Here is a 26,556-nt window from a genome sequence, read left to right as displayed (position 1 = left end):
AGATAAATCATAACCTATAAGACATGGACAATAACGCTTGAATACAGATTATCTTAAAGTTAACTGATTTTCTCTGCTTGATTTCTCTTGATTCTAACCAGATTTTGTTTGTGACTCTGCGTGAGAAAAAATGTCCAGTTTCATGATTTCCAGAAATGGCCATTTCACAGTACCCTGAAAAGGCAAAACAGTTGTTACCTTTTAAAAATATAGTTGAAATCCTTGCTTTTATTTTTATTCATTCCATTAAATTGTCTTAAAGTCTGTTTATGTTTTTAAGTGTTTAGTTTTCATCTCTAGAATTTTGATTTGTGTCTTTGTATCTTCTATATTTCTAAACTTTGAACATATGGAATAGTTTATAATAACTTATTTAATATCCTGGTCTGTTAATTCTTATATCTATGTCAGTTCTGGTTGAATTTAATTGATTTTCTTTTCTTCTGTATGGTTTGTACTTTTCTGCTACTTTGTGTGCCTAGTAATTTTTTTTTTTTATTATTACATTCTAGATATTGTGAATTTTACATTGTGGGTGCTGTATAATTTTGTATTACCAAAAATATTCTTGATCTTTGTTCTGGGATGTAGTTAAGTTACTTTGAAACAGCTTGATTCTTTCTGGTCTTGCTTTTTAAGATTCTTTAGGTGGGTCTAGAGCAATGCTCGGTTTAGGATTGAATATTCCTCACTCCTGAGGGAATCAGTTTTGTGTACTATGCCAGTGCTACAGGACTCATGCAGTTTTCCAGGCTGGGTGCTAGGAGAACAGACACTATTATTGGCCCTCTGTGAGTGCCTGGCACCTTTTATCTTTTGGGGTTGTTCTTCCTCTGGCCTCAGGTAGCTTCCTCACATGCATGTGCTGAACAGTACTCAAAGGGAGCCCTCTGCAGGAATTTGTTTGTTCTCAGTGCTGCTCTCTGGTTCTCTCTCCTACTCACTCTTGTGAGATTCATGTCCACGTCCTCAGCTCACTGAGTCTGTCAGTCTTCATCTTCATTCCCCCTCCCTGTACCTCAGCCTGGAAACTTTCAAGTCAGAAAGTTTGGCCATTTGTAGGACTCATCTAATTTGTTCTTGCCTCCTAAATATCACTGTCCTTTGTTGCTTGTAGTTCAGTATCTTAATCATATGTCATTCATTTTCTCCATTTTATGCTTTTTTCAGGCAAGAATGTTTTCTAGTCTCTTTCTCCCTATTACTCTTATCTTTCTGGAAATTAAGTTCAGCCTATTTACATTTAAATTAGTTTTAAAAAATAAAATTCAGTTCCTCAGTTGCACTAGCCACATTCTAAGTATTTAATAGCCACATGTATCTAATGGATACCATATTGGAGAGTACAAATATAGATATTTCCATCATTGTATAAAGTTCTGCTGTACTGTGCTTGTGCTGCATTAGGCCATGTATTATATACAGTGTGCTCACGTACATAACAAAAGCTTACATAAAAACTGTAATTAGATTTATGTTTTTTTTAACATAAACATAGTGATTAAGTTTATGTTTAAATTAGGTTTCTGTATTTCTATTTACACAAAGAAGTCTAGTTTTTTAGTTTTGAGTTACCAAGTTTATATTTCATATCTAGCAGATTGTGAAATTTGGAATGGGTTTCAACTTAAGTGCTTTTTCTCTGTATTATGCTGTCTTCCCAGAGCAGGGTGAGACTACTCTGGATTGTTTGGTCATGTCTTATTTTGAAATTTTTTGTTTATTTCTTGTGGCAGAGATTATTCCAATTGATAATATTCCAGCCCTTTATATTCCCAGGCCTGTTTAAATACTTGTTTATTCAGAAAAATATTTGAGCACTTACTATGAGTCTGGCATTTTCTTTGGTATACGTGGATGAAAGACTACTTTTTGCTGCAAACCTATGAGTATCCATTGTTTCCATAGAGAGGTTATAACCCCTGAAAGTAAAATGGACCTATATCCTGAAAACTTAAACTGTATTTCCAGCCACTCTACCATTTGAGATGTGGAATGGCTCAATCAAGCTGCCGTATAATCTTAGTGAAAAATAGTGTTCCTCTTTCCTTAGTGACTGTCAGAGCTATTTCATGTAGATAGCAAAGTCTCTAATGGTTTGATGAGAACTGTTGAAGAGCTATGATTGTTAGTTAACCAACGGAATTCTTTAAAAATGGAAGCAAGATTCCAGTCTTTATAGGGGAAACACTTTCCACACAAAGGAAACCATTTTCTTCCAAGAGTCTCTAATCATTGTAAATTGAGAAATTGGAGACAATTTAACCAATATTTAAGTTTCTCGTTTTGAGTTGGCTGTTTAATTTACTTAGTTGTTAAGAAAAAGATTTCACATTCAAGTATCAAATGATTATTAAAATGGTTATTTTTATTGTTTACCATTTAATAAAATTGTTTAAAAATAGGTCATGTTTTGGTAATGGTACACACAAATATCGAATTAGAAGATGTTCAGAGGCATCTGTTTCATTTAACTTTGGTTTTAAAAAGAAATAGCAAGATGAATGTTTAATTTTTTGACATGACAATCTGAAATATCTAAATAACTGTTATAAAATATAGTGCATATCTTTTACAAATAAAATTACTATCTCTCTGAGTTGTAAAGCTTGAAAGTGCATTTGTCACATATGTGATTTATTTGTATTCTGGCTTATACTCAAAAGAATTTGAGTTGGACACATGCACTGCTATAGAAAATAAATGATAAAGTTAAATTTACTAACTAGTAGTATATATTTCTTTTTAGTAGTGGTTTTATTAATAACTGGATTATGGAATTCAGTTTAAATTGTTTGGCAGTAGTCCTATTTTAAATAATTTAAAAAGTGTTACAAATGTGTGGAACAAAATTCAGGCTTTCAGGGGTTTGCTTTGATATTTGTGGTATTTTGATAGCTGTATTCAAAAGTACTTTTGTTAACCTAAAGCTATTTTAGTGCCTTATCCTAATTCTTTGAGATATAAACTAATCTTTGAGATTAGAGAAAACCATTAGTTTAGTAAATAAATGCCTACTGTATGCTAAGTATTGCTAAATGAGGATAATAAAGATGGATATGGTCAGTGTAGTTCTGTATATCTAATAGAAGAGAAATAATTGTAATAATAATTAATAATTGTAATACAAATGTAAACCTTTTGGATTCTTGTAGACATTTTAGAAAAAATACCTATGAAAAAATTCTTAATGAGTAAATAAATGGGTTCACAGGTCAGTCTTTTCTTCCTTATATATCTAACCTGTTAAAATAAGTACAGGACTATATAGTTATATTTGTATAAGCAATCCAAATATCTTAGAATATAATATCTAGCACTGTGCAGTCAAACAGATAGTACTCACATAGTATGTGTTACTAAATATTTGAGGGAATGAATACCTATGAAAACTGTTCTTCTTAAGGCTTTGTATCGGTAATAGATAACTTATGCTTTCTATCATTTTTAAACTGCAGGCCATTACCCATTAGTGGGTTGAGAAAACATTTTAGGGATTGCACACAGCGTGATAAAGAAATGAGAGAGAACAGAAGCTATGAGAATGTATCACATACATCTAGAGGATTGTTTCTATAAAATTTTAGTTTGTTATATAAATATACATTTGTGTACACTAGGTGGTGATGTAAAAATATATTTATCAGTGGATTGTGGTAGGAAAAAACAACAACTTTCAAAGCCACAGCTTTAGTAGTTAATTTTAGCTGCTTTTAAAGTGCTGGTCTCTACTATTTTGTAAGGTGTGAAAATGATTTGATTTGCATATCTGATGTGTGGTGAGTTTGGTCCTTGTTGACGCGCTTTGCAAAATGCTAGATAGGCACCGTGGTTTAAACTCCACTCCAGATTTTTTTGCATTAGATAAAAGGTCTGTAACAACTTTCTTTGTTCTTTTGTCTTTGTCTTTAAGGTCACTGACCTTTAACTCATGTTAGCTTCCTCTAAAGAAAGAAGGCTGCTCTATTAGCTTTGGAGGCAGTAGACATTTCTATTGGTATTAAAGAAAAGATCCCAGATATATGGCGAGAGACTAGAATGTAATTATGTTAAAACAAAAACAAAAAACAGTATTAAACAGGAGAAAATTTAGTTAATGATGTAACCCGCGTAGGCCTCAGTTTGAAAAAAAGAGGAGGTTGTTATTTGATCTCTCAGGTTACTTTCTGATACAAATTTGGAACTACTGGACATCTTTACATTTCTTTCAGCTCTGGACTCCTACTAAATATTTGGAATGATAATATGAACAGCTTGATTTTCAGGAATTCAGAACCACTAATGAAGTAGAAATGAACTGTCTTTCTTAATATGTGTGCATTTAAATGACTTTACAAGAGCCTGTGTACTGTTCGACAAAGTTTATATAGGAAAATTAAATGCTCATAGCCTGTATATTGGAAAAAAACACTTTAGAACTTTCCCTGAAGTGAATGTTTCTTTGAAGCATATTTAATTTTTAACAATGTGTCAAGGCCTTTTTTTGCTCTCTATAGGATTATTTTTTGAAATTATAATGAAGTGATTTTAATTGCAAAAAAGAATTCAGCATTTAAATACTATGAAACTTTCATTTTCTAGAAATACATATGTCTTAAAATGAGGTTATTTTCAGAATCCTAGATCATTGCCCTTTTTGCTTTTTTACATTACTTGATTTTTGGATTTTATTGTCATGGTATTAGCTGCTAACTTGAGGACTACTAGAACATAGAAAACACAGTTTACTTGATTTAGGAATGTGGGGCTGTATAAGTTGAACAGAGATGGAAAAACAATTTCTTTAGGTCCGAAGTATTTTACATCTAGAAACATACCCTCAAACTCTGGCTGTAATTTTGCCATGCGTGCCATTTATTAGCAGATATATTCTTTCTGAAAGTTTTGACAGTATACTATAGAAATGGTTTCAGAGTTTCTGCTCTTTCTTTCTAAGGAACCCTTTAATTCTAGGCAGAATTTAACTTTGTTGGTTTTGATAAGGTGTTACATCTTCAGTCAGAGTAGGAGATATTATTAACCAGACATAGTACCATGCCTGTACTGTTTTTTTTTTCTTTTATCTTCACTTAATATTTTTTAGGAAAGTGTTTTGAGATATTTGAAAAGGGAGAAATCTTTCAGTATTTTATTTAATTGGCCTTCATTCTTTAACACATCTGCTTTATAATATGAAAAGGGGTTCCCAACCACAATCCTCCCCCCCCTTTCTGGATGCAGCTTTTATTTTCAAGTAATCCTGGTTCTCTATGAACTGTAACATGCTGTTGATACCTTGTATTACAGCAAGTAAAAATTGGTACTGTTGTGACAGGATATACCCTGTGCCTCAAGGAGGAATCAGGCAGAGTTTGAACATTGTTCCATGTATGTATCATAGGGTGTCGCTGACTGGGTTTCCAGAGAACACAAGATTGCCATGGCAACAAAAGCTCTTTGAAGGCAGAAATCTTGGCAGAATGGTTGGGTCTTTTGAAGTGCTGGGTGTGTTGATAGGAAAGGATCCAGTCAGCAATAAGCACACAACTGTAGGCCAGCAGTCAAGTAAAAATAAGCACTTAGTCTTTAGCTTTAACTCGAGGGCAGATATATTTTGTTTCCTCCTTAATGCTAATCTTCCTTCAAAACAAATATTTATATGAGGTTTTCTTTTTATATGTACACTTTTTCAAGAACATAACTTTCCAGGCATGAGCTGTACGATGTTTTGGCTAGCCTAAATTGTTTCAGTTTTTGTTAAAACAATGTGGTGAAATGCGTTCTAGTATTAATGTGTTCTGATATTAAAAGCAGAGTAGATAAATTTATTACAAATTACTCAATTCAGAATTTGATATTGTTTAAAAAGTATTGAAAAATAAAAATAAATCCTCAGACTTCATGATCTTCATTGTTTTCAAGATCCTTATCATACCTGACCAACTTTCTCTGTTCTCTACTCTGATTCTCAGTCTTCTCCATGATTTTGCATTTGTGGCTGTTCCTGCCGCTTCTGGTCTATCACTCACATTGTGCCTCCTGCCTAGCATGCCTTCTCATTTTTCTGCCTCTGCAAACACTACATCTCAGAATTTTTTTTTCTCAGGTTTCACCTTTGTTATTAAGCTTTCTCTGACTACTATAACCTCCAGGAATCTTTTCCTTCCCAAACTCTTGATTAAAATTTATATATGGAATTACATAGAGTTTAACATGATTCACACATTTTTTTGTTTGTTTGTTTATATGTTTAATGTTTTGTGTTGGTCTTATTAATAAGAAGCTTTTTTGCGGTCAGGAATTGTGCTCAATACTCTTGTGCCTAATTATAAAGGACCAGATATATGGTTAATACTTAGTGAAAACTAGTTCATTAATGGCTTTAATTTGAAATTATTAATGATCAAAAATTATATTCAAATAATAGACTGTTTAGCTTTTTACTAAGTTGTATATGTAGTCATCATAGACTACATATCTTAAGGATACTGTGTTATTTTTTATAGTTGATCCCAGGGCTAATAATTTCTGTAGATCTCTTTCCAATCACAATTCCTTATCTAAATTCAAAATGATTTGGATGACTTTTCAAAATTCTCCCAAGAATGATACATAACTAATATTATTCTAGATATCTAAAAGTTAATTCAGTCCATATAGTGAAAGTCTTAAGGTACTAGAGTTTAATTCATATATGGAACCACAGTTGAGAATGGGACATATAGAAGAGTAGTCATTTCTATATTAACACAGTTTCCTTATGTACGAATGACTTGCTTGAATTTTTTTGTACATTGATTTTGTTATTCTCTTCTGTTATTTCTTTTTTTTTAAAAAAAAAAAAGATAGATGCTGGTCAAACTTTTAAGGAAAACCGTTCCAGGGACTAGGTGGACATTTTGCCATTTTGATTTATTAGAAGCTATTTGAAATGATAACCCAGCTTTAAGCAACACCACTGTCTGCAGATGTAAAATGCAGTTCCTACTTTTTAGGCTAGTTCATTGTAAAATAGGGAAATTTTTGGTTTTACAAAAACTTTAAAAGATTTTCTCCCTCTAATCTATAAATGAAGAGGAAGGTAAAAGCTAGCTGCTGAATCAGATGTTTTAGGATTATTTTATTACATCCTGTCTGAAAAAGACTTCACACGTTATTTGCATGCATCTTTTACTTAGAAATGTTAGACTTCAGCCTTTATTTTTAAAATTATTTATTTGTTGAAGAAATATCTAAAGTACATAATTAAACTCAAAGCTTACATTTAGCTTTTTGCTTTTGTTTACTGAACCAGGTCTAGGGGAAAAGACTAGGGCCTTAGGGGAGTGCCAGGATCTTCTGGGTCTGATAATATTTTAGGGATATTCCCCATTCACAGTATAGTTATTATTCCCTTAAAGCAAGTGGAGTACAGAAGCTCTTGGATTAACCACTATGGAAAATGATTTGATAGTTAATGATTTATATATAGTTCTTCACTATTTATGATAGCATAAGTTATATTTAGGTGAATTTATAACACTATTTAAGTCATTTTTGATTAAAATCTTTATACATTCTTATTGTTTTCTTAAAGCTTACTAAATATCTGTTTTATCAGGGTTATAGTCATGAATACTTTTGTATTTTGCTTTAATACAGCAATAGTGTATTGCATTATAAGGAAGGATGATAGAATTGTTTGATTATTTGCAAACCTTTTTCCAGTTACTGTGCATTTATATAAGTGGCATTTTAATTTTTTATTTCCTTTTTACTTATAGTTATTTCTCAGCTTGTCAATTTTTAGCAGGACTGACCAATTTTTAGCTTTAATTATGTTGTATAATCTTCATTCTGCTCTGTAATCTAAACAGCTAAAAACTGACCTCCTTGGGGTTAGCGAGATAGGTAAGCCTTGTTACAATCAGAGACTGTTGATACGTGAAAATAGGGTGGAGAAGAGCGCATGAGCTTTGTTTAAGCTCTTTTTGTAGCTTATTTCTGTTTGCCTTTGGATAGAGTTGATTGTAGTCACTTGATGTATGACTATGAGAGATACGGACTGTTGTCATTTCTCCTTCAGGTGACTTTGACATTTAAAAAATTTTAAGCTTTTTTTCCTCATTTAGTAGCAAAATTTGAGAAAATATTCAAACAAAAGGCTTGTTTATGTTAAATGTATTAGAACATGAACTTTAATGCCAACTGATTGTCAATTAAAGATATGTAAAAAAACTTATTAAATAATAGAAATGTTTTTGGCATAAAATGGATTAAGGTGAATTTGGATATATAATTACTGATAGTGATTACTGTATTAAACTCTAAAATGCCCTGATAAAGAACGTTCTTTTGAATACCTTCTTGCCTGTCCCAGTGTGAAGAAAGTTTTTCGTAAATGTAGAGAAAAAAAGAACATTTAAATTCCCCCTTTTGGTTATTGAGAGTAGAGACTGAATTGATCAGTTAAGAAATACCTTTTCAAGGACATTTGTTGGTATTAGATGGAACATAATAATTTATTAATTTGATGAGTTCTATGTAGTTCCTGAAATTCATGGCTCTAGTTTGAGCTTTTCTTTAACTCTGGCATCTTCTCATTTTTCTCTTTGAATCTGTCTAGTTTACTGAGTGAGGAGGATAGTCAGAGCTGTGTCTTCCAAGCACCAGGTGTGCCTCTTTCCTCACTGTGGCGTGCCTGACTTTTTGCTGACTTTTACTGCTTTTACTGACTTTCGCTGACTTTTACTGACTTTTTGCTGTCTGATGGATTGGGCCAAACTCAGAGGAGAGGAAGTGAGGAACCAACTGATTAGGACTTGTTGTGAGTTCAAGAAAAATTCATGAAGAGAGTAAGGATGTTCATTTCCAAAGATGATATGGAGGGCACCACTCGTGGTTTTCAGCTCAGCTTCACTAGGGTGAAAAAATGGAGATCAAGTTTCAGGGATTGTATCCATTGGAGATCTTATCTGAGGAAACTTGAACACAGTAACCATAGTGGAATTATAAAAAAAAAAAAAAATGAGTGTTATTTCATATTAAGCTAGTAAGGTGGAGCGACTTGTCCTTTTAGCTAGAAAAAAAAATCTTTTGAGCTACTCAGTGGTTATTAAGTGAGAATATAATTTCGATATCTATTTCTTTGGCTTAGATTTAATTAGAAATAGTTGAAAAAGCTGGCTCCCATTAATTTCTTTTAGATCCATTCATAGTATTACTTTTGGAGCATTAACCTAAGAGGGATCAGGTTGCTTTTCAGTCAATTTGAAGCAAATAGGATCTGTCTGAAAGTGCAACAACATGGCTTTGACTTTTACTCTGAGTGAAATGGGAAGCCATTGGAAGGAAGGCCATCTGACTTAATGTTTTAAAAGGATCACCCTGGCTGCTTTGTAGAGAATAGTGTAGAAAGAGAAGACCAGTTAGGAGGCTATAGATAACATGTGCTTGAATTGGGGATATTAAGGTATGACTGATGGATATTAGGCCCGAGCAACAGAAAGAAGAGTTACTATTAATTGAGAACAGGGAAGACTGAAGGAGGACCAAGTTTATTTTTTTTAATAATAAGACTGGACATACACTTTTAGACATGTAAAAGTACCTATTAGACATCCAGTTGGAGCTATTAGTAGATAATTTGATATTCTGGTCTGGGATGCTGGGCAGAGGTATGAGCTGGAGGTATCAACTTGGGAGTCATCTGAATATATATGGAATTTAAAGCCATGACATCAGAGTGAGTGTAGATAAAGAAGAGATCAAAAGACTATGTATGCACTTCAGCGTTTAGAAGTTGGGTAATGAGCAAGAGAAGCTTGAGAAGGCATGTCTAGAAATAAGGAGGAAAATGAGGCAAGTGTGGTATCATGGAAGGGAAATGAGATTTTTTCAAGGAAGAAACCACTGTTACTAAAAATTAAATGCTGCTGAGAGGTCAATTAAGATGAAGATTAAGAAATGACCACTCAACAATGTGGAGGTTATTGATGAATTTGAAAGGAGCAGTTGTGGTAAAATGGAGGGCTCAAAAGTCTTGGGAGAGTGGTAGTAAAGAAATAAGAGACAGCAAAGTATAGACTCTTCACATAAGAGTTTACTCTTATATCCTGCACTTTATGTATATGCATTGCTGATTAATTTTTAGATCAATGATACCACAAGGAAAGTTAACTAATCTTATTCACCAATGACCTGATTATGTATCATTACATTTAGAGTTACTTTGTGCTAGTTATTAGAACTGGAATAGAAGGTGGCTTAATAATATAAGTCAAGTTAAAAGCAGGTTATCTTGTTGGTAGGAATGTAAAATGGTGCAAGCTGCTTTGGAAAATAGCATGGCTAGTCCTCAAAAGGTTTATCTGAGTTAACATGTGACCCAGCAGTTCCACTCCTAAATATATACCTGAGAATTGAAAACATGTCCACTCAAAAACTTGTATGTGAGTGTTTATGTAAGCAGCATTATTCATAACAGCTAAAAAGTGAAAACAAACCAACGTCCAACTGATGAATGTATAAAATGTTGCATATCCATACAATGAAGTATTATTTGGCCATAAACTAGAAATACGGCACTAATACATGTTACAATATGAATGAACCTTGAAAATATGCTAAGTGAAAGAAGCCAGTCACAAAAGGCTGTCTATTGTATGATTCCATTTAAATAAAATGTCTAGAATAGGCAAATCTATAAAGATAGAAAGTAGATTAGTGGTTACCTGGGCCTGAGGTGGAGGGCAAGGAAGAATGACTGTTAATGGGTGTGGGTTTCTTGGGGATGTTGTGTGGTGAAATTTTTTAAAATTAATAGTGGTGTCTACGGCCATGCCACCCCGAACGTGCCCAATCTCGTCTGATCTCGGAAGTTAAACAGGGTCAGGCCTGGTTAGTACTTGGATGGAAGACCACGTAGGAATACCAGGTGCTGTAAGCATAGAAGAAATAAGTAAAAAAATAAAATAAAATTGATAGTGATTTGATGCTTGCACAACTGTGAATATAATAAAAGTATTGAATTATTACTTTAAATATGTGAATTGTGTGGTCTGTGAATTATATCTCAATGAAGTTATTATAAAAGAAGTGAGTTATTTATGCTTAGTGACTAATAATAAGGTTTTTTTCCCATTACTAAAATGTCTGACCCATTCCTATACATTGCTGGTGAGAATGCAAATTACTATAACTCTTTTGGAAGGGACTTTGGCAGAATATGACAAAACTACATATGCATTTACTTTTTGACCCATATTTTACTTCTGAAAATTTACTCTGAAGATTTGTCTCCAGCAATACAGGAATACACGTGGACAAGATTATTCATTGTAGCATTATCCATAATTGCAAAATATTGGAAACAACTTAAATGTTAATACAGAAGAGAGTGATTAAATAGGCTATGGTACCATGCACACAATGCAGGTATATAAAAGAATGGAATTTCTGTGAATTAATATGGAATGATTTCTAGGATTATATGGTTGAGTTCCATAAGGAAAGTGCAAAAGAGCATCTATACTATATTGCTTGATGTAAGAAAGAAGGCAGCATAAGAAAATACCCATATATCTGCAAATGAAATATGGGAAAGATTAACCAGAAACCACAAACACAGTGAGTGGGAACAGGGTGGAATGAATGAGGGATGGGAACGGGAATAACGGAATTGGAGGAGGTTGTGACATTATTGACTATAGCTTTTTGTATGGTTCTGACTTTTGGAACTATGTTAGTGTTTCACATTTAAAAAATTTATAAAGTTAGAGAAAAAAACCACTGAAAAAGGAATAAAACAAATGAACTCAACTGACTTCAAATGAATAATATAATTACATGTGGGTTGGGGGACAAATTAACACAAATAACTTGTGCATACAATATTTGGACTATAGGGTCTCAATTTGGAAGACGAAAAGAACTCAAAAAAATATTGAACTTAGTGCGTAGGCTTTCCTTTTTTTGTGCAGAGCTATGGGTTAGCAAATCCTAAACTATTGTACTTTCTATGTATACCAGGATTGAGCAAATAGACAAATATTTTATGGGTAATGGAAGCCAGATTTCTTATTGTTGGAGGAGGAGTTTTTAAATATGAAAAGTGGAAAGCAAGAAAGAAAAAATCCTTTAGCGTTCAGTTGAAATCTGAAGAATTAATATAAAGCTCATCTTTCTTCCTTCTCGGTATCTGTCCATCAGTCTAGTCTGTTCATTTATAGAAATAATTATAGATGAGACAGGTAGTTGCATGTATGTGAATATGTGTATGAATATATGTGTATATGTATATGTTAATTTATTTCATACTCTTTTATACCAACCCCTTGTGTGTATCTGCTTCCTGATTTTGGTCAATAAATTTGTCACTGGCTAAGCTTGTTAGGTAAGCTATTACAAAAAAATTTATTTAAGTGCTGTCTTTGATTTTGTAGTTTGGCCATTTGTAAATGTTATTTGTTAAATACATTTGCTCAAACATTAGACTTCTAGCTGTTTAATTGTAAATAGTGGACCTCCTTGAAATATATTTGATTTAATTTTGTAAACATTCCCCCCAAATTTTCCTTTAAAAATTTTTTGCAGTGTTGGTAAAATGTTAATAAAGAATCTCTTTTGACAAAAATTTTTAGCTTATGTGCAAATGGAAAGCAACATATCTGTAGCTATCTTTTGTGATTTAATAGATTAAGTTTATTTTGACATTGAGATTTATGTACCAACATGTAGCTGATGGCCATGATGTAATAATAATCAGGATATGGTAACAGTTCATTTAAAATATTAGTAATCAAGATGCTTTTATCTATAGTTGACAAAACGTAGGCTAAAGCAAGAATTAAAGCTGTTTTGGAGTCATTGAATTTGCTACTAAACCCTACATTAAAAATATATATAATTATAATTATACTCCTATGCTTCTTATATAATTATACTTCTATACTTTAGAAAAGAAAATATGTGTGAATTTTGGGTGTTTTAATAATTGTTAATTATGTAATAATTGAATTTTCTTTTGGTGATTTTAAACTATTAGAATCTTAGGAAAATTGAATTACCTAAAAAATTCTGCCTAGCTCTATAACCTGTGTGACTATGTTAAAAAATAAAATGTTAGTAACTAAAAATCTTTTTGTTTATTATGCCAGACAACTGACCCATAGCTAATTCCAAGTAACAGTTTTATTAAAAATTAAATTTTAAAAAAAGTTTACATCTAAACTGAGGTCTCTGCACAGTATTTCTCACTAAAAGTAGTCAAGGATACTTGGAAAATATAGCTGGTTTCATAATTGAGCCGTGAAATGTACAAGCTAAGTCTGGAACATCTTGTCATACCAAATAATAAGGAAAGAATTGAGCATTTATCCTGCCTTTCCTATAAGAACTATATCATTGGGCAACTACATAGTAGATGAAAGGAAGTTTATTTTTATAGAATCATTATTTTTATAGAACAGTATAGCTAACAAGTGAGAAAGGAATTGTAAAATTAGAATATCACCATTTTGTAAGCCCTAATAAATTAATGAGTAGAAGTATGAACATCATAGATAATAACACTACCAGAGAAAGACAGCTGGAACATTTGTCTCCTGATACAAGACAAAATGCCACCCATGAAGTGGTGTTGCCCCCTGTCCCCTCAAAAATAATCGAACCTCAATCTGATTAAGCATCTAAGTTAAACTATTAACTTATAGAAAAATACAGAAGATGAAAATGTTAACTAATAGGAAGAAGACATAATCAGAAAAATCCAGACTGTGAGGAATGCTATAGAACAACCTATTAGTTTATTCCCTCCCCGCCCACCCCAAAATCTTAAAGCAAAAGCGTGAGGAGACACATTTTAAAATTTAAATTAATGAAAATTAAATTAAAAATTCAGATTCTTATTTGCACTAGTCACATTTCAGGTGCTCAACAGCTGTGTTGGACAGTGTAGATATAGAACATTTCCAACATTGCAGAATGTTCTTTTGGGTAGGTATGTAAGTTTCTTAGGGCTTCTATAACAAAATATCACAAACTGAGTGCCTTAAAATAACAGAAATTTATTCTCGGACAGTTCTAGAGGCCAAAATTTTAAGATCAAAGTGTTGGCTGGACCACATTCCCTCTGAGGGCTCTAGGGCAGTATCCTTTAATTCCTCTTCCAGCTTCTGTTGTCACCATGATATTTTTCGGTTTGTGGAAGCATACTTCCAGTTTCTGCTTTCATCGTCACATAGCCTTTTCTCCTGTATCTCTGTGTCTCAAATTGCTCTTCTCTCATAAGGACACAAGTCATTGGATTTAGGGTCCACTCTAAATCCAGGATGACCTTATCTTGAGATTGTTAACTTAGTTACCTCTACAAAGACCCTGTTTCTAAATAAGGTTACGTTCACAGGTACTGTGTGTTAGGACATGAACGTCATTTTGTGGGGGGGAGGCACATTTTTAACCCACTCAACATTAAACAGTGGTACTAAAAATTAAGAGATTTAAGAGATATATCAAACAGTTGCAGTGTCTGGACTTTATTTGGATCCTGATGCAAACAGATTATAAATTTAAAATTATGAGATCATTGAACATTTGAACCCTGGATATTTATATTAAAGAATTTTTGTTAACTCTTTTACATGTGATAATGGTATTATAATTATGTATAAAGAAAGAGCCTTTACCTTTTAGAGGTATAGCGATACTTAACAGTTGAGATGAAGTGATATATGGGAGGTTCTTCAAAATATACTTTAATGAGGAAGTGAGTAGGGTTATAGATCAGAGCCTGTAACCTACTGTCCATTTAGCTTGCATACTGTTTTTAAAAATAAAGCCATGTTACCCTGAACAAGCCTGATCCTGAACAAGCCATGTTACCCTGAACAAGCCTGATCCTGTCTGACCTTGGAAGCCAAGCAGGGTGGGGCCTGGTTAGTACTTGGATGGGAGACCACCTAGGAAGACTAGGCGCTGTAGGTGTAAAAAGCTCATGGACATAGACAGTGGACTAGTGGTTACCAGAAGGGAGAGGGAAAGGGAGACGAAAAAAAAAAATTAAAAAAAAAAAATTAAAAAAATTAAAAAATAAAAATAAAGAGTTATTGGAACACAGTCACACCCATTTCTTTACATATGGCCTATGGCTGCTTTGCAATACAGAGGCAGAACTGAATAATTGGAAGAAAGACCCATTGGTCAACAAAAACTTAAATATTTACTGTATGGCATTTTACTAAAAAGGTTCGTTGACTCCTGTAGAGATGAAACAAGGTATACCATTAAGTGAATAGTAAAAGCTGTCTTCTTTTTACATGTTTGAAATTTTCCAATGTTAAATTATCTGAAAAATAATAGTTGACTATCTGATTTTAGAGTAAGAAAGAACTGAGTCTAAAAAGAGAAAATCAAAGGGAAATATGAAAAATTTTTAGTCTATAAAAAATTCTGTTATCTGTAACATTTCTTAAAGGTCTGAAATGAATGTGGTAAGATAACATTTATTAAATCTGGGTGGTAGATACATTATTATATTTTATATTTATCTGTATGCTAAAAAATATTTTCAGTTTAAAAAAGCAAAACTCTGTTATAAATCTAAGTTAAAATGTGTAAGGGCAAACTACACATTTGGGAAAGTATTTGCAATACATTTATGAGCCCAGGACATATGCAGCCACTATAAATCATAAAGAACAAAATTTCTGTTAGAAAAATTAGAAAAGAACATGTGATATTTTCCAAAGAAAGGCAACTGGCCAAGGTATATATGGGGAAAATGGTTTAAAAAAAAGAGAAAGAGACCATAATCAGAAAATGGTTAATTAAAAAAATTAAGATTACAGTTATATCTATATATATACACATATAGAGAGTAAACTATGTATATATGTAGAGAGAGTTGTTTGTAGCTTTATTGTATTTTGTGTATATTTTGGTTAATTGTTTTGAATATAATATTTTAGAGTAAGCTAAAGTTTTTAAAGTTCAACAATAGCAAAGGGGTAATCTATTTTTAGTAATCGAGTTTATTGGTTAATTATTAGAAATTTCTATTCATACATGTGTTTAACATCTCATGTATACTGATTGTTGAGATACTTTTCTAGAGGTTCTTAAACTTTAGCACACATCAGAATCACTTAGAACAGCAGTCCCCAACCTTTTTGGCACTAGAGTCTGGTGCTCCTATGAGTCTAATGCTTGATCTGAGGTGGAGCTGAGGCGGTGATGCTAGCGCTGGGAATCGGCTGCAAATACAGATGAAGCTTCGCTGCTTGCCTGCTGCTCACTTCCTGCGGTGTGGCCTGGTTCCTAACAGGCCACAGACTAGTACTGGTTCACAGCCCTGGGGGATTGGGGACCCTTGACCTAGAGGGCTAGTTAAAACATAGACTACTTGACCCCATTCCCAGAGTTTTTGATTCAGTGGTTTTGGAATTGGGCAGAGGATTTGCATTTCTAACAAGTTCCCCTGTGATCTGATTCTTCTAATTGAGGGACCACGTTTTGATAAACAAATGCTCTACAATTTTTTTTTTTTTTTTAAAGGAAAGAAAACATATATGACTGTAAAGCAACTAAAATCTGTCTTTGATGCACAGGAAGTTATTCTCATTTTGGTTTATGATCAGTTAAATGTTTATGAAAAAACATTCATTTTATAGAGAATCATTTGGAATCTTAAGCTTTGTGTTTGTAACTTGCACAGCTTTGATACATAGGTGATGATTTAATTGATTCAGGTTTAGCTTTTTTTAAATAGAACTGGGCTCTTTGTAGTATATCGAGTAGCAGTGTTATTTAGATGAATGAAAATGAACTTAGAGTAAGTGAAAATAGTGAAAAGAACAAGTGATATAAAGAAAAAATTTGAATCTGCTAATATAAAATTAAGCAGGCAGAACAAAATATATATTTTTGGGGAAACATTTGGTAAAATTATTTTTAAAAGCAAGAGAATAATAAAGCTAAATTCAGCATTGTGGTTACCACCCACGGAAGAGTATTTATATTCCATTATTTGTCTATAGCTTACACATATGATATGAATATTCTTTTTAGTATTCACTAAGAAATACTAAAAGCAAAGTGCTCTATTTCCTTCATAGAAAAAGAATCTTATGAAAAATATAGCTTCCTTAGGCTCTTTAGTCAGGGCTGCCGAATACCCTAGGCCAGCACTGTCTGATAGAATTTTGGCATTGATGAGTGTGTTTTTTAATATGTGCTGTCACATATGGCTAATAAGCACTTGAAATGTGGCTAGTGCAACTGTAAAACTGATTTTTAAATTTTAATTATTTAAAATTTATATTTAAATAGGCATGTGTGGCTGGTGTCTACCGTATTAGACAATATAACTCTAGGCGGTTTAGGACATGGGTTATTTCTTGAATTATTAATCTATTAATTCTTTTACAGAATATGCAGTGTTTGGTTTGCTGACATTTTGCTTAGTCTCTGATTTTTGAATATTCTTGTCTCCTGCTTCTGCTTCTTATGTATGGTAGTAGCAGTTTGATTTATAGGCATACTTCATTTTATTGTGTTTCACTTTATTGCACTGCCAAATATGTTATTTACAAATTGAAGGCAAGACCCTCCACCAGCAAAAAGATTGTGACTTTATAGTGTTGCTCACTTTATTTTGGTGGTCTGGAACTGAACCTGAGGTATGCCTTTACTTACTTTCTTGTGCCTTCTAAAATTGAGTCTTCAGGATCAGAAGTTACTGGACTAAAGTTTATTGAAAGCATAGTAATATTTTACTGATAATATTCCTTGAAATTTTCGTAAAATCATATTTTTGTATGTCAATTTTATTTGATTTTTTAACTTAATTTAAATATTTCTCCCTTTGACTTTTGAGTCCTCAAACAAAATTCTTTTTATTTAATTTGGTTTATACTTTCAATCATTCAGTAAGTATTACTTGCTTGTTGTGAACCATACATTCCTGAGAAATCGGGAATGATAGAGGAAATAGACTGACTTATGCTGTGAGTATGTTTGGAAGTATCTTGTGGAAGCAAAATGTGCCTGATAGAAACACATTGGATAGTCATGGCGGAATGAGAGTAAGAAAGTGTACGACTGGGAAGGGACCAATAGAAAACTTTTATATATTTCTACTTTGTAATGTTGTCACTTGGTGGTAATAGAAATTGTGTATCAAAGTTCTTAGCAGTGTTCCAAAGTTCTTAGCTATCTATATAATGTGAATTCTTAATTTGCGAAAATTATATTTGAAAAAGATTTGTACCTGTAATATATAAAGGACTTACACTAAAAAAAGACTATAATTTTTTTTTTTAAAGGACAAAGGATCTAAATAGGCCCTCTATCAAAGAAGATATATGAATGGCCAGCAACATTTGTAAACATATTCATTGTCATTAACATTGTTATCGGAGACATGAACATTAAAACTACAATGAGATACATTGCACACTGATTAGAATGGCTAAGGTAAAGAACCCAAAACACCAAGTGATAATCCCAAATGTTGCTGAGGATGTGGAGCAACTAGAACTCTCATATGTTGCAAGTGGAAATGAAAAATGATGTATCCACCTGGAAAACAGTTTAATATTTTCTTATAAAGTCAAACATACACTTACCATATGACCCAATATTCCTGCTCCCTGGAATTTATCCAAGAAAAATGAAAACGTGTGCATACAATGTTTTTCCAGAATGTTTATAGTGGCCTTATTCATAATACTAACTGTGAAACAACCTAAATATTTATCAACTGGTGAATAAATTTAAAAAATTATACCACAATATGGATATATCACATCCGTATAGAGGAAAACTACTCAGCATCAAAAAGGGACAAATTATTGATACATGCATACATGATTGAATCTTGAAAGCATCAAGCAAGTGAAAAAAGATGTATATGAGTTTATCTACACAAAACTTCTCTTAGTGATTCTTATATTTTTTTCTGCTACCTAGGTGATGGATATTAACTTTAATTTTAATATACTAACTCATGATGTTATAGCTTTATTCTTAATCCTAGGTCGATAGTTTATTATAGTACTAGGTGTTTTCTAAATGTCTGAAACCTGTCATGTGGTGCTTAGAAGAACATTTTTAGAGTTTTAGAGTTATCTGCATATAGCTGCTAATTGAAATCTCAGGAATATGTAGTTGTTTGTGGAAAATTAAAATAGCTGTTATAGTACCTGGTTGCAAAAAAAAAGAACTCACGTAGGCTGGTTCAAGTAAAGATATTTAAATCTCGGAAGTCCAATATGAAAACAAATACAGTTAGGTTTTATAGGAATTAAAAAATAGAAACTGAGTCTGTTTTCTCTGTCCTTTAGGGGCCATGGTCTTTTGATTCAGCAGGTTCCTAGGTGATATTTGCTTTTTGCTCTTCTTTTTACAGATGAGCTTCCTTTAGTTATTTATTGCTTTGCCTAAATTCACAAGACCTACAGCTTAAGTACTATCTTTCTGTCTGCCTCTTGAGTCCAGTTTGCAAGAGAGAACATTTGGTGATTAATTCGCCCAGGGATTGACTAGTCTGAGATTGGCTGCTCATGTCTCATTAAGTTAGTTGCGGTTAGGGACATGATTGTTGTTAACTGGTACAAACATGGCTGCCTAGGTCTGCCCTTTTAACTGGGGCTGTGAGTGAGGGTTCTGTATATGTGTATTATAAAAGTAATTAAACGAATTCATGTAATAAGTTATTTTAGTTACTTTTATACATGTTCATTAACAGACTTTTTGAGCATCTATTATAAAAAGATAGTGTCAGGTGGTGGTGCTACAAAGATGGCTCGAGGAAGGTATAATCTTTGCCCGCAAGGAATTGTAGTCTTAGTGGGAGTGTCACATAAACAATAATGCAGTGCAGTGACAATAAGCAGGTAATTCTAATACAAGTAGTCTACTTAATAGTCATACCAAATAAGGGCTCAGAGTTGGATTTCTGTCCCCAAGACAGTGTGGCCTTGACTTCAAAGACTGTACCAGTCTTTAAAGTGAGACTGATATGCAGCTTCACTGTGTCACCCCAGATAATGTACACGAAAGTATCATGTAAAAGTGTTAAGTCTAACAAAAGTATTATAATTATTTTATTAGACTGTTTCATTGCCTTCAATTTTAGTGTAATCTTTATTTTTGAAAAACTGTAATTTTTCTTACTCTTTTACCCTAGGAGGATATATCATCTTCTTGACCTTTCTTTTCATGTAGACATAAATTTTGCTGTGAGTTTTAACTGTATTGTCTTTTTTTATATTACTTATTGCTTTCTTAATTCTTCTACTAGGTTCTTTGACATTTTGTTTGGTTCTTTCCTTGTCTCGCCATTCTGTTTGTTTTTACTTTTAGAATTTATTGTTTGAACTTTAATACAAATATTTGAAGCTATAATTTTATATGCAAGTATTTGTATATATATTATTTCTAATAAGTTGCTTTATTTTTAAAACTAAAATTGATCTCGTTGGTATCGTTTTGTATTAACTCAAGTTTATATTGGTTTGCCATTTTTAAATGTTTAGTCTGGAGTAAAGGCGCCTGTTACTTGTACGATTGTGGATCTATGTATTTTTGCCCCCAGTTCAACTACAGGTTTTGTTGTTTAGAAGCCAGTTATTTGGTGCTTTAAAATTACATTGCTTTCTGAAGTTAATTATGTTGGGAAACCTGAAAATGATTATTTTGTTTCTCAGTTGAGGCAAATACATGCTGCTGACTCTAAGTCACGTAGTGTTAAATAAAGTACTCACATTTGGATGACTACTTTATTGAATGTACCCCACTTAATTTTTCTGTCAGTACTTTACATTAAGACAGCCATCACCAAAATTAGCTCTTCAAAACGGTGGCTGACAAAAATATATTAATTATATACTATATGTATCTCGTGTAATGAATAATAAGTGTAGTTATGGATTCTGGACTTTAAAAATGGCATTCGTATAGTGATTTGGAAGAAAGCATATATATTAATTTTACATTTCAAATTATATTTTCAACATTGCCAAAGCAATATACACATACTCAGAGAAAAATATACATAAAGTTAAAAAATGTAAATAAAGAAAAATAACACCATGTTCCCACCACCTAGAGATGGTACTGTTAATACTTTAGTATATGTTATTTCAGATGTTTTTCTATGTAAATGTACATACACATTAGTTTTTTACTAAAATTATACTGTTGTTTATGTCATTTTAGTATATGCTTTTTTTAGTTAACAGTTTGTTTTTTTTTAACAATCATGTCAGCATATTTTTATCTTATCTAATACCTGATTTATACTCACATGTTTTCAGTTTTCCAATAAATACTTGCCGTTGATCTCTCCAAACCTGGTCCAATGCTAGATGACTCATTGCATTTGGTAATTACCCCTTAAGTGTTTTTAAGTCTAGCAAGCCCCTCCCTGCACCTTTTTCTTGACCATGATGTTTTGATTAGACCTTGTCTTTTGTTTTTTTGGCGGGGAGGGGGTATGCCCGGTTGCTTCCTCTTGGTGCTCTTTAGCTTATTCCTCCATACCTTGTATCTTTTTTCTTCAGCTCTCTATATCTTATATTTTAAGTAAGTGTATAATTTTAAATCTAGCTAAATTATAAATACCCTTCCAGTTAATCTTTCAAACGCATCATTATGGTAAGTAAAAGTTTTGAACGACTTTAATCCTCATTTTTCTTTTCGCTCAAAGACTAGAAAAGAAAGTTGAATTTTCATAGATTACCTATGTATACATTTCTTAATATTAGGATAAACTAATAAAAATAGGAAATCTAAGTTTATTTATATCCACAAATAGTATTATCTCTAGTCTATAATTTGCTTGAGTGTAAATTCAAGTTATCACTAGAGTTTTCTTTCAAAACATTTAAAGCATTTAAATTAATATTTCTTAAAAAATAATGTAAAAAGGTGCAATGCTCGGGCATTTGCATACCTTACCTTGTATTACTGTAACCATTATTAATCAAATTATAAAGTTTTAATCAAAGGACCAAGTCTTAACATTTACATCTCCATATGTTTCAGGTTCTGGAAATGCATATTGCTTAGTGCAAAATGTTTTAATGATTATTTAAGAAAATAGATTTCTTTGAGATACCATGTTTTGGTATATTACTTATTTGGATTCTGCTACGTCTTATTTTTCTTCGTAATTGGGAAAGTGCTGATAGACTGTCATACTAGACTTTAAAATGAAGTTGTCCATCCACAAATTGCCAGACCATGGAAATATGAGTAGATGTATCTGAAAACATACAAAATATGAACCTTGAAGCTTATTTTTCTGGAAATACCATTGGTGATTTTACAGTTGTGGAATTTGACTTTGTGGGTAAAACAGGTTTTGGGGACTAAAATTGCAAACCTGAGTCCTTATATATTTTTATATTTATTAACCCAAAATAGTAATGAAAACTAAACAAAAATAATTTATGAACATTTTACAAATTTCATATTATACGAGCATCATGCAATTAATTTCTGTTTCTTGGCCTTGATTATTATAAACATTTTGGGATTCCCTCCTCCAAAGTTTCATTGGTGTAGTTATATTAATTTTTATGTCATGCAAATTGAGTAGTTTTGTCTTCTTTATTCAGGAGCTTACTACCTTTCTTCATTATTTTTTTTTCATACTATATGTACATAATTTTAACATTTTATTTTTTTATTTTCCCCCTTCCTTCTGATAAACTACCTTTCTGATATTACTTCTCAAGAATAATTGATGCCTGCTCCTTTCCCATTATGGACCCAGAAACAGACTTGTATGTGTGAGCAAAAAGAAAGCTTCGGAAAATCTTCACTTATGCAGTGATTATTTCTGATCCTTTACTGTGCTTTTCAGAATCAAGGCTAGAGCATAACTGAGCTCCCTGACTTGGATCAGGGTATTCTTTTCATATCTAAATTCCCTTCCACATCAGACAAAGGAGTCCTCTTTCTAAGGCCTGGTTTTAATTTCCTTTACAAAAACCTCTGCAACTACTTGGTCATCTACTTTGTCTCTATCTTATATATTTTTAAATAATTTTTAGGTACCTCGTTTTTAAAATAAGACTCACTTGAATAACTGAATTTGAATCTCTTAGTTGAGGTAAATGCAGTCAGAAATGATTCTACATGTACATAATTAATTGTCCATTAGAAGGTAAGGAGAGTTTATGGTTTAGAAAATATGTGTGTATATTTCTATGTGCTATATTAATATATTGAAGTAAAGAGTGATCTTGATTTTTCAAGTTATAAAAACAGCATTACAAGAACAAAAGGAGAATTTCTCCCATCTAACTTAATCTTAATTAAGCAGTTTAATTTATTTAAACTGAGTTTTTAGTAATTTTCTCCAGAAATATAGATTTTTCTTCATACTCATGATTTAAATGATTTACCCAGTTATACTGCTCAGTAGTGGAACAGATTGCCCTCATCTACTTTAGTTATTGGCTCCCAGCATCCTTAGTATATGATATTATTTTAGAAAGTAAGGGATAAAAAGGGCACCTGTGCTGACAGCAGCTGTGTTGGGAGGTTGCCTAGTCTACCAAAAATTCTTGCTATTTCATAGCCTTTCCACTCAAGTCCAATTCAGGAAATTTTTATTGAGCATCATTCATTTGTATTTGAGCATTCTTAGTGGTTTGGGTTGGCTTCAGATTAGAACACCGACTGTTGTGGAGGAAGTTAATCTTAGTGCAGGGCATAACGAGCAGACTGATAGGAAGGAATATGGAGATGGAGTGTTGGTAGGAAAGGAGGTAAGGTATAAGCTCCCCTGCCCCCTCCGCCCGCCCCGCCCCATGGGCAGAGCTCAGAATATAGTGATTTCAATTAACGTTTTGGAAACATCCCTCTTCTAATCCTCCTGAATGTTGACTTAGAAACTTTTGGCTTGGAAGATAGTTCTTTCAAGAGAAAGTATGGACATTATACAGCTTGTTATTTTTTTAAAATACTCATTCATGGCCTTTAGCACATTTTTACCCATGATACTAGTACGCGAGAAGCATGAAAATGATTGTCTGCTTCTAGATCTATTTCTTTTGTTCCACTTTCTGTTCTCCTGGGTCATTTCAAGGTTTATTCCCACCCTATAAATTCTCATAGTGTTGATTTCAAAAAACCAAGAGAAAGGAAAAGGCAGAGGCCAGATTTAAGTGAATAGAGGGGGTGGTGGGAAGGAAAGTTGGAAAAGCCAGGCCGAGTCTTAATCCAATGTTTACACAGTAACAAGAGTGATTTCTTTATGTGGTTAGTAAATATTCTATGATGGAGCTTTCTGAAAAGAAAGTTCTGAAATTATTTGAAAAGTGGCAATATAAGTTAAATAGCTATTAAGCTTTCTAAGGAGACAATTTTGAAGAACAGCATAGTTTTAGTATAAGTGTTGACATGCTTATTTAGAAAAGAATTAGTCTTGTTACAGATCATATTAAATGGTTTAAAATAGCCAGTGAGTGGAACAGCTGTTGATTGCAATTTATGATTCCATGGTGAGGTACAGAATTCTTGGTCCAGTTTTCAAGATCAAACTGTTTTCTGTGCCTTTAATTTTAGCCACTGTTTAAGTCAAACACTTTGGAACTTTTGAGGTCTTAGAAGTAATGTAAAGAGATGAGAGTATGACTGGTTTAGTAAAAATAAAAGTTGGTTCATGTATTAAAAGTTAGTCAGGTACTATACATTCTAAAAGCATGTGAAAGAAAATGGAAGCTTCTAGTATTTATGAGATGGAAGCTCAAGAAACAGACCTTTCTGTTTCTAATATACAACAGTCTGGCTTGCGGAAAAGGAAAAGGAAAAAAGCTAGCTGAATAGACCCAGGTCAGTTTCATTTACCTGCAAGATATTCTTTCCATAGGGAGATCATGGTGTAAACTGAGTGGAAATAGACTGGAGGACACTACTTATAACTATATTTTCAGAACTTCATGGTTATATTATTGTGTAAATTATGTAATCTTTCTTTGAAGGTACTTTTCTTTACCCAGGTAATAATAGGCCCTGGGTTCTTTATCATTAAAAAATTTTCAAAGGATAACAAAAACAACAGAGACAAAGCAAATCAGACTTCAAGTTCAGCCAGCTACAGCCAGAGCTATTGTATAAATAATCACTTGAAATAAAGCTCACAAAGCTAAAAGCTTGATTTTTATAGGAAGGGTTTGCCTGGAGCTATCGGTAAAATGATGGATTAGAATGAAATTCTCATAATACACACCAAGATTAAAAGACTAAATTATCATTAGAAAACTTCCATTTTCATTGGATGTCTTATTTCTTTAATCGCTTCACCACGGATTTTGTTGATTGTTGCAATCTTTTATCCTTTGCATTCTCTTTTACATTTTATTTTGTAATATTTAAAAAATATTAAAAGATAATGAGAATTAATTTTTAATAAAATCACTTTATAGGCACTTTACAGGAACATTCTTTTTTTTCTGAAAACAAGGTATACATGTAATATAATCAAAGCTTTTAAATAAGTTCATTTTCTTGTATGGGAAATATCCTTAGTTTCATACTTTTCAAATTATAATATTGTGTATTATTTCACACATATTCTTAACAGGTGTTTACCCTCAAACTATTCTTTTTTTTAAATACTCAAGTGTATTCATGGACTACTACCCAATGTTTTAAACATAATCACCTTTACAATTATACATTTATCCTTCAGTCATAGAAATAATAGTTTGTGTTACTGCTGAAGCTTACCTGATTTCCCCTCATCAGATGCTTAAAGTGATGATTTACCAAAATAGCCTAAATACATTTTTAATTCATTACATTTATTTATTCCTTCAATAAATGTTTTAGAATGTTTTCTATTTTTGCCTTTCTGTAGAAAAGGTAAGAATCTTTTCTCATGTTAAGTTTTTCATTAGTTTATCATGGGAGTATAACAATTATGAAGCATAATAATATCTCAATTTCAGGGGTTGCATTATTTAGACTGTCGGGTTAATGCGTAAACTCAGAGTTGCACACCCTACTCTTAGGGTATCTCCTGCAGCTGCTATAAGTAAGTTGGATGAGTAATAGAATTCTCTCTGAAGGACTAAATCAAATCTGGTGTTAGATTATGATGGCAGGGTACAGATTAAAAATTCTCAAAAGACTAATTCCTACACGTTCTCTGGATTTCTTATCAAGTGTGATCAACTAGAAAGAAAAGCTGTAAGCCTATATAATATCGAGTGCATTTTAAAGTAGCAAATGCTTTAAAAGGTAAAAATCCCAATCTCAATAAACAATATCTAATTGAATATCTACAATATTTCTAGATCCGTGTGGGGATCTTTGAAGACTTATTAAGATATGGTTTTTGCCCTTCAGGAAATTATGGTTCTTTTTGAAGAGACAATATTAATAGATATGAAAGAATTTAAATTTAGGAGTTTTAGAATAACTGACATAAGAATGGTAAAAATGAAATGTAAATATTCGAAGCTATTGATCATGTGGTTTTGACTTGAGCTTAAACATCAAAGGATATGATGTAAGATTTGTTCAATTTATTTTAGGTAACAGCAGACTGAGTTACTTTTCTGGGACCACTTCGTAAATCTTATG

General features: G+C 32.4%; 1 protein-coding gene and 1 pseudogene across 4 annotated transcripts in view; both read left to right on the top strand.

Annotated features, from left to right (window-relative positions):
* Positions 1-26,556, top strand: part of TCF12 (transcription factor 12) — a 292,040-nt gene that overhangs the window by 24,623 nt on the left and 240,861 nt on the right. The window lies entirely within an intron of this gene.
* LOC112469696 lies at positions 10,788-10,906 on the top strand (annotated as a pseudogene).

Source organism: Pteropus alecto, unplaced genomic scaffold (genome assembly GCF_000325575.1).
Source record: "Pteropus alecto unplaced genomic scaffold, ASM32557v1 scaffold86, whole genome shotgun sequence".
Lineage (NCBI taxonomy): Eukaryota > Metazoa > Chordata > Mammalia > Chiroptera > Pteropodidae > Pteropus > Pteropus alecto.
Note: the sequence above shows the minus strand (reverse complement) of the source record. Positions and strands in the feature narration are given on the sequence as shown.